This window comes from Sinohyriopsis cumingii, unplaced genomic scaffold, assembly GCF_028554795.1.
Source record: "Sinohyriopsis cumingii isolate HCF-2022 unplaced genomic scaffold, ASM2855479v2 utg000426l, whole genome shotgun sequence".
Lineage (NCBI taxonomy): Eukaryota > Metazoa > Mollusca > Bivalvia > Unionida > Unionidae > Sinohyriopsis > Sinohyriopsis cumingii.
This window is the reverse complement of record NW_028315897.1, coordinates 3,310,388-3,318,402: the sequence shown is the minus strand read 5'-3', so window position 1 is coordinate 3,318,402 and position 8,015 is coordinate 3,310,388. Positions and strand designations below refer to the sequence as shown.

At 34.5% G+C, this 8,015-nt stretch overlaps 1 long non-coding RNA gene across 1 annotated transcript; it reads right to left on the bottom strand.

The window, feature by feature from the left end:
• Positions 1–4,446: 4,446 nt before the first annotated feature.
• LOC149774083 (uncharacterized) lies at positions 4,447–7,746 on the bottom strand. Its single transcript, XR_016417029.1, has 2 exons — positions 7,004–7,746; positions 4,447–5,121 (listed from the first exon to the last, which is right to left on the bottom strand). It is a non-coding gene; the product is annotated as an uncharacterized LOC149774083 (long non-coding RNA).
• Between the last annotated feature and the right edge of the window lie 269 nt (positions 7,747–8,015).

Sequence of the window (8,015 nt, the reverse complement as noted above, 5' to 3'; positions counted from 1 at the left end):
TACTGCAGTGTATCTACAACTGATCACAGCCAATGTGTTGTACTTAAATCTAGATAATATTACCGTCGTGCATATATTATTCATATTTTACAATCCATACATACAAGTTTGCTGAATGTGACGTCATGGATCAACAAGTCCAAAAAAATACCAGCTGAAACATGGGACTATAATGATTGGTCATATTTGTACATGGTGTTACGGGTGTCTTAACTTCATGCAGTGTGTATTATTCCACCAAATTATATACTCCTATATTATATGATAACCCTATTTTTGAGTGTCTGAAATCTGTATTATATTTACTGAACTGTGCTATTTATAATGAACATACAATTGTGATACCAAAAGGTATGAATGTGTAATTGATAAAAAAAAATTCCATTCCGGTTAATACTTTAAATAGGGAATCTGTATTTTATGAATACTTGTAACATTCATGTACCCTGAAATGCTTCCTATGGTATGTGCATGTGTGTGTGTGTGATTTGGATTTGTAATGTAGGTTTAACAATTGTTCAGTCATATCGCTCCGATGTCTGCAGTGTGGCAGTTTATAGTGATGCCTAGCACTGGGGCATCATGCCGCAGATGTGTAGTATGATGTCCCACCCAGTCAAATAATCCTGACACCATCCTGACCAGTCCTAACACTAGCCTCTTAATGCTGAGTGCCAAGCGAGGCAGCTGTTAGTACCATTTCTATACGAATTTGGCATGACTTGACCGAGAATCGAACCCACGACCTCCCGCATCCGATGCGGACGTTCTAACCACTAGGCCACCGGAGCGGTCCCTATGTTATGCTTGACATTCAAAGTGAATCAATTATATCATAATGAATATATAATTAAGTAAATCAGAAATTAGACTGCATACGCAAACACAAGTAACACATAATTAATTCTATTGTAATTAACATATTCAAATAAACCATAGGTCTTATTTGATTACGGTGTTTTTTATAATCTGTCCTGCTGGATTGCCTTATACAGGCATACCTTCAGAGGCCCAGCAGTAAATTGTCTACAAATCATTCTACTTAAGCCCGATTTTGTCGCAATGACTGGTGTCAAAAAATGAATGTTTGTTTTTAAAAAATTTTAACCAATGATTTATTTTTTTTAAAAATTGTAACCATACACAGGATTACATCTAGTTAGTTAAGTTATAAATATTTACTTTTCACCTATTATCTTCAGAAGAAATACACAGACCCACGAACGCACACAAGTACACTCACACATGTACAAGCACACACACACAAAGACATGCATATATATATATATATATATATATATATATATATATATATGGACAGATATATTGGCAGGTAGACTGACAGAGACACCAACAGATAGATAGATCAGGAGTCATTACCATGAGAATATTTGGGAGGTGCAACTTGCCTATATATATATATATATATATGAAATATCATCATGTCGTTGAATAAGATACTTGGTGATAATGTTACTTGCCCTGTACACCAATAACGTGTAATGCATTAAGATACAGAACATCTTGAAGTAAACATAGCTCTGATAACTGTACAAGCAGGATATAAATTAGCGGTTTCAATATCGATTTAATTAAGTTTATGTTCCAACCAGACTTTTCAGTTACAGGTGAATTAAACACGACCTAATACCCATTTAGACCATTGTCTTTTAATATATGAATTCCTTAGATTGGTAAAGAGGTCGCTGTTCTGACAGTCATTGGTTCTGAGATTAAGTCTGATGACAGGTTTTGACAATGGATAGGATCGTTAATAATGTTGCACTCTTCCCAAATGAATAATAAGATTTCGCTAGAAGAAGAGTATTATTCAGACACAGTCAGAGTACCTATTAACAAAGACTTTGAGTAGCTTCTGTGTACATTACAATTTTAATGGGGATACCTTGGCATGATCGCCAGTAAGTGATACTGAATCTTCTGAAATGAACGTTTAATGTGTTTCCAAAATAAAATCAGACCAGGGTTTATCAGACCCAACAAAGATATTGATCTCAATGCACATTCCTGACCTTGACTTCTTTGAAAAAAGAGCTTGGAATAGCTCTGTCAGTTTTATATTCTTGATGTTTCAACATGGAGCAATAAAAAAATGCCTTGGTCATTTTTTACACTAAGTGCACCGAGGAAAAGATAATGACCTCTCATCAGTCGAATGAAGTCACATATCCTCACTTCAGCACCGAAAAATTATTATGCTTTTTACTCAGAGATATGCGTGGTCAATTATCGTGGCAAGCATTGATTTACAACTTTGTGTTCGCTATGATGAGTAGAAGCAGAGAGTGCTGCTAAAATAAAAAATATTAAATTATTTTGTCAAATAGATAAACAGTAGTAAATAGGAAGTACATGGTATTGGAAGGCAAACGCATCGTGGTATTGGGACGCAACAAATTCAAAGCAACCTTCTTTGGAAAATGCAATATCTGCAGCAGATAATGCCAATGCGAGTACTGCAGAATACACACGCACATACTACCTGAAGGTCTGTGGTCACCATCCGACCTGAAATTTGGCATCGGATCCAATTATGTAACCAGCCTTGCCAACCTTGTGGATCTGTTTGGTAATATTATTAATTTACTAAGACAGAAATTAAAACCACATAAACATGTTGCCGCCCATGTACCTTCACAAAGGGATATCAAAACAAAAGAACAATAGAACAGAAATAGATAAATATAATCATCAGGAATGAAGTGATCACAGTTCTTGATTCTGACACAATACCAAAAGTCAAACAAGCCATCTACACAATATCCTAATTAGGAAAGCACTTGTCCCTGCCCTTCACATAAGCACGCCTGCCGCATTGCAGCTAAGAAACCTCGCACAGCAGCATGGTATACATATACATGCTAGTATTATTGAGTCACACCTTTGTGCTGAATCAATAACTATTACTGGCACCACCATCACCAATGATATAAATATCTAAAAAATGTGCGTGCAAGAACAATACTCGAATACCCTAGAAATGTCAAGATTATGATAGTGTTCGTGCTGATGAAGAACAAACTGGTTGTCCTGCATCTGCTATCAGCACAAACGCGACTGAATATATTCGGGCAGGATCACAACAATCACGAGTGACCGAATTCAAATTTCAGAAGCAAACTGGTGAGTTGGAAAATCATTTGGCCATTATTCCGTTCACCTACAAACCAGCGAAAGAATCTCAGTAACTGCTAACAGACTCAATTCCCGGAATATCAGCATTTTTGTTAAACTTTGGTCATACTGGGGTCAAAGCAGACAATGATCTCAAAGCTCGTAGTTATGCTCTTTAGTCGTGACAAAGATGGATTCAAAACTGCTACTCCGTGGACTCACATTGGTGTCCGTGTGATCCTGAAACGCAAAGAGAGCAGCGCCATCAGCTATGAAATTGGCAGAGGCATTGAAAAGGTTCTTGAAATGTTGGAGAAATACACCAATGCAGGATAGGGTTGGACTCTTGAAAGATGTGGCCAGGTCAATGTTTATCTCTCTCCCTCTCTATCACCCATTTATTGGATCCAGTTACATAGCAACACAAAAATGGCCACCTCCCAGGTCAGTGATCAACGTGAAGAATCTTGAAAATCGTTGGTTTGAGTGGGCAATCTTGTTTGCTCTATAACTGGTGCGTGACAATCAATACTTGCCCCAAAAATAGCATCTGGACAAACAATACAATTAATTTTACTATATGTTCTCTACATTTTTCTCTCAATACTGAGTGACCTTTCCTTTGTGTGACAATCAATACAAATCATATGTTAATCTAAAATACCTTTAAAGATGACTTCACGGTGAAGTTCTCGCCAAAGGATAACCTGCATTTTTTTGAGACGCTGGACTGTCAACAGAGCAGCATGTAAACAGAACACATATTTCACTTCCTGATAATCACCAAGGCCTTATTACTCACTGTGCACTGTCGCCAATACTCATATAAAATAACAACCTAAGCTCATATTCTCAAGAATAAACAAAAACCTTTAAATCCCTACCAAAACTTCATAAATGTACCTTATCTATCACCATCAAAATAAGAGAAGAAAAAATGCTCTAAAAATGCTATAAAAATACACTAGAACTTCATTCATGGGTACTGAATGGAAGTACTAATTGTGACCTGACTCCCGACAGGCTCACATTTTATGGTCAATTTTAGTCAAACTTATATTTGCATGCAACATCTATTTCAACTTTATACATGAAGTATTTTTGAATTTCCTTGCAAACAAGACACGTGACATCTGTCAGAACGTGTGTAGTGCTGGTGAACCACAGGGTGCCAGTTTTGATCCAAGTGCTCTTGAGAAACCAAAACTAAATTTGCTATATCTTCCTTAATTATTGGAATTTTTCAATGCAGTCAAAATACAATTGTAACACAAGATAAGGCCTGTCAGGAAATGCGTTTGAATTCTAAAATTGTTGATAAATTAAATTTTATTGAAAATTTAAAAAAAACATTACAATTTTAAAAACTAAATATTATTGAAAAACTGATTTTTCATGCAAGTTTTAAACTCAGTCTGACAATTTTAGACAGCAAAGTTGATCAATAAATAGTATCTAAAACAAATGATAGTCTGGGTCTGTACAACCGATAACATTTTTCCCAGGGGTAATGGAGCAACACAGCTCATAGTGATTTTGGCAGCAAACCACAATATGCCTGTCAAGATGCATCCAGGTTTACACACTAAAAAAACAATGGCATGTGCTATGTGTCAGGTACTTAGGCAGTTGCTTGTATAACTGATAGCGCACTCAGATTTAAAGTTCTGATTGGACCACTCCATGTTTTATAGCAAAAATGCATTCCATTTCAATGTCATTAACTTGAAAAGGCAACAATGGGATAGGAAAATACATTTTCTAGAAAGGCTCTATCTTAATGAAAAATGATGCTAATCTCTCTCATGAAGACCTAAGCCATGTCTTTGAGGTGCTATATATCAGTGTAGTGATATGAACTAATCTTGGTCACTTATGGCAGTACACTGTACATGTCCTTATGAAACCTTGATAACACCATCAGGCTACTGGAGAGCTTCCAAGCTGATCAAACTATAACATTTTGTTCCAGATACCAAGTTAGACCTAAAAAGATAGAACATGTCTCACTTAATTCTAGAAAATAGTAAGATGTAGGTAAAACTGAAGTTAAAATGTGTTAGACATGGTGATTTCAAAATAACATTAAGGTTACAAGCATGGACAAAAATATTGAACTTGAGAGAGTGGCACTCAGAAATGTGAAGCAATGACCATCTATTAAAGTGATAAATTCATCCTAAAAATAAATCAGGTTTCTAGACGTATATGTATCCATTTACAGGTTAAATAACTAATCAGGTAGACTATGTATCATACAGTTTAAGGCAATGTTGGGGCGGTGAGGTTTGATCATTGGTGCGAACATTAGTACATACCAGTATACAGGAAAGTCAAGCGACAATGTACTAAATACAAATATATGACTATAAGCAATCTTATTCATGAGGGGAAAAAATATTTGGATATTGCAAGTGAATAGAGCCAAATGTGGTCACACGGATCGACTATAGGTACAAAAAAAACTATATCATCAACTAAATATGAAATTCTGATCCCCAAAACTAGTAAACAAGGATGGAAATTTGCATTTGTGAGACATATGCAATGTACTTGTTAAGATCAAATGTGCAGACATAATTTAAATGATTTGTTTAAACATTTATAGTGCATTTTTAAGGAACATTTATAGTGCATTTTTAAGAGTGTTGGTTACCAATTATTAAGCTCAATGTTTCATTGGAATCAAATATCAGCTGATGCTAACACTCTGAAAAAGTATTAAATTGAAATGTTGTCATAAATAGGCATATTCATGATGAAAATAACATTCTGCCTTACACGTTCACTACAGGTACAATTTCAGCCTATATGATGTACTGAATGTGAACTTGTGATCCCAAACATTCTAAAATATATGGATATGTGTTCATGTGGGATATGTAATCAGTTGCACAAAGTTACATTGAAATAATCTGTTTGAATATTTATTATGTAATCTTAAGAGTGTCAGTTAACAAATATTATTAGTAATTAATAATGCATAAAGCAAGATGGACCATTAGAATCCCCATAACATCATGTAGGCCACAATGCTGCACTACACCAATCAATCTTAACCAAACTGAACAATAAATTGGAATGCATTTTGTATTTAACTTGCATCATTTTGGTGTTTTTTTTACATCCAAGGTTACATATACCTGGAGAAAGTATATTTTATCCCTTTGACCTGTATTTCATTCTTGGACAGTTTAAAATGATTTAGTAGAGAACTTGAGTAGGTATTAGTATAAAGTTTTCATCTCTATCCTCTCACTAAATACCTTATAACTATGTTTATAAACAATTACTGGAGACTATACAAGCAGCAGATGTGTTACTCAGGAAGTGACAACATCATAAACACATAATTAATTGCTTGGACCCCTAATAAATAGTTTGAATGACCAATACAAACTAGAATTTTGTCTTCATGTATTTTAAATGAAGGTCTCATTTCAACTTACAAAGATATTTTCTCTGATAAAAAGTGACAAATATCCAACATTGGAGCTTGTATATGGTGTAGGAATATATACATGCTGATATCATTTAATATCATTCCAAAAAATATTATATATGTACATTTTGGGGGAGGGGATTTTTATTTTTTAAAATTTAATTTAAATTTTTTAAAATAAAAATTAATATTTTATTTTTTTATTTCATTCTTATTTTTCCAAAGTCAATATACATAACATATTCAAATATCATGTGTCTATCATTAATAATACAGATTTTATACCAATTTAAACTTTACTCCAATACTGCACTGACAGGTCATAGAACACAATTAATTTTACTATATGTTCTCTACATATGTTTCTCAATACTGACCTTTCCATTGTGTGACAATCTATACAAATCATATGTTAATCTAAAATACCTTCAAAGATGACTTCACAGTGAAGTTCTTGTCGAAGGTTGACCTGCATTTTTTTTGAGAGGCTGGACTGAGCAGAGCAGCATGTAAACAGAACACAGATTTCACTTCCAGATCATCACCAAGGCCTTATTACTCATTGTGCCCTGTCGCTGAAAAAGACATGGAAAACCACTATGTTATGGCATATCTGGGTATGTTGTCTTACTAATTACTCCAAACAATAATCATAGACACAGATCTGCTGGCAAATTATGTTATGGCACATCAGGGATTGTGATTGTCTTACTGATTACTCCAAACAATCTGCATAGACCCAGATCTGCTGGCAAATTAAGTTATGGCACATCAGGGTCTATGTTTGTCTTACTGATTACACCTAACAATCTGCATTGACTGTGATCTGCTGTCACATTATGTTATGGCATATATGGGTCTGTGCAGTTTGCTATTGGATTTGACATGTGAGTAGATAGGGTATATGTAAGACCATTTAGTGTGACTGTTTAGGACCATTTAAAGTGACTTTTCAGGACCAATTAGTGTGGTTATTAAAGGCCAATTAGGGTGCAATGGCAAATCTGGGTTTGTGTGATGTTGGATATGACTTATATATGAATGTAGATGGTATGTTTAGGACTATTTATTGTAACTGTTTATGACCATTTACAGGATCCTTATGGTCTTTGAAGGTTCTTTGACAGTTTGGGAAAAATGAGGTAGCATTTTCAAGGCCATGAAAGTTTGAGAAAATTGAGCAGATTACCCTGGGGTCTTTAAAAGTCTTTGAAAATTGAAATAAACCCAAACATTTTAATTTTTTTCCACAATCACAAAAAAAATTGTCAAAGGTTGTTAGATTTGGATGTAGTCGAGTTTTCACAGTTTCTTTCATTTGATTAATTATAGTTTGAATTTCATCAATAAACAATATTGTAGCATTCTGCATTCATTGTTTTCTCATATAACATAACTTGTATACAAAATTTTAGCAAAAATAGGTCTGGAAATCTAA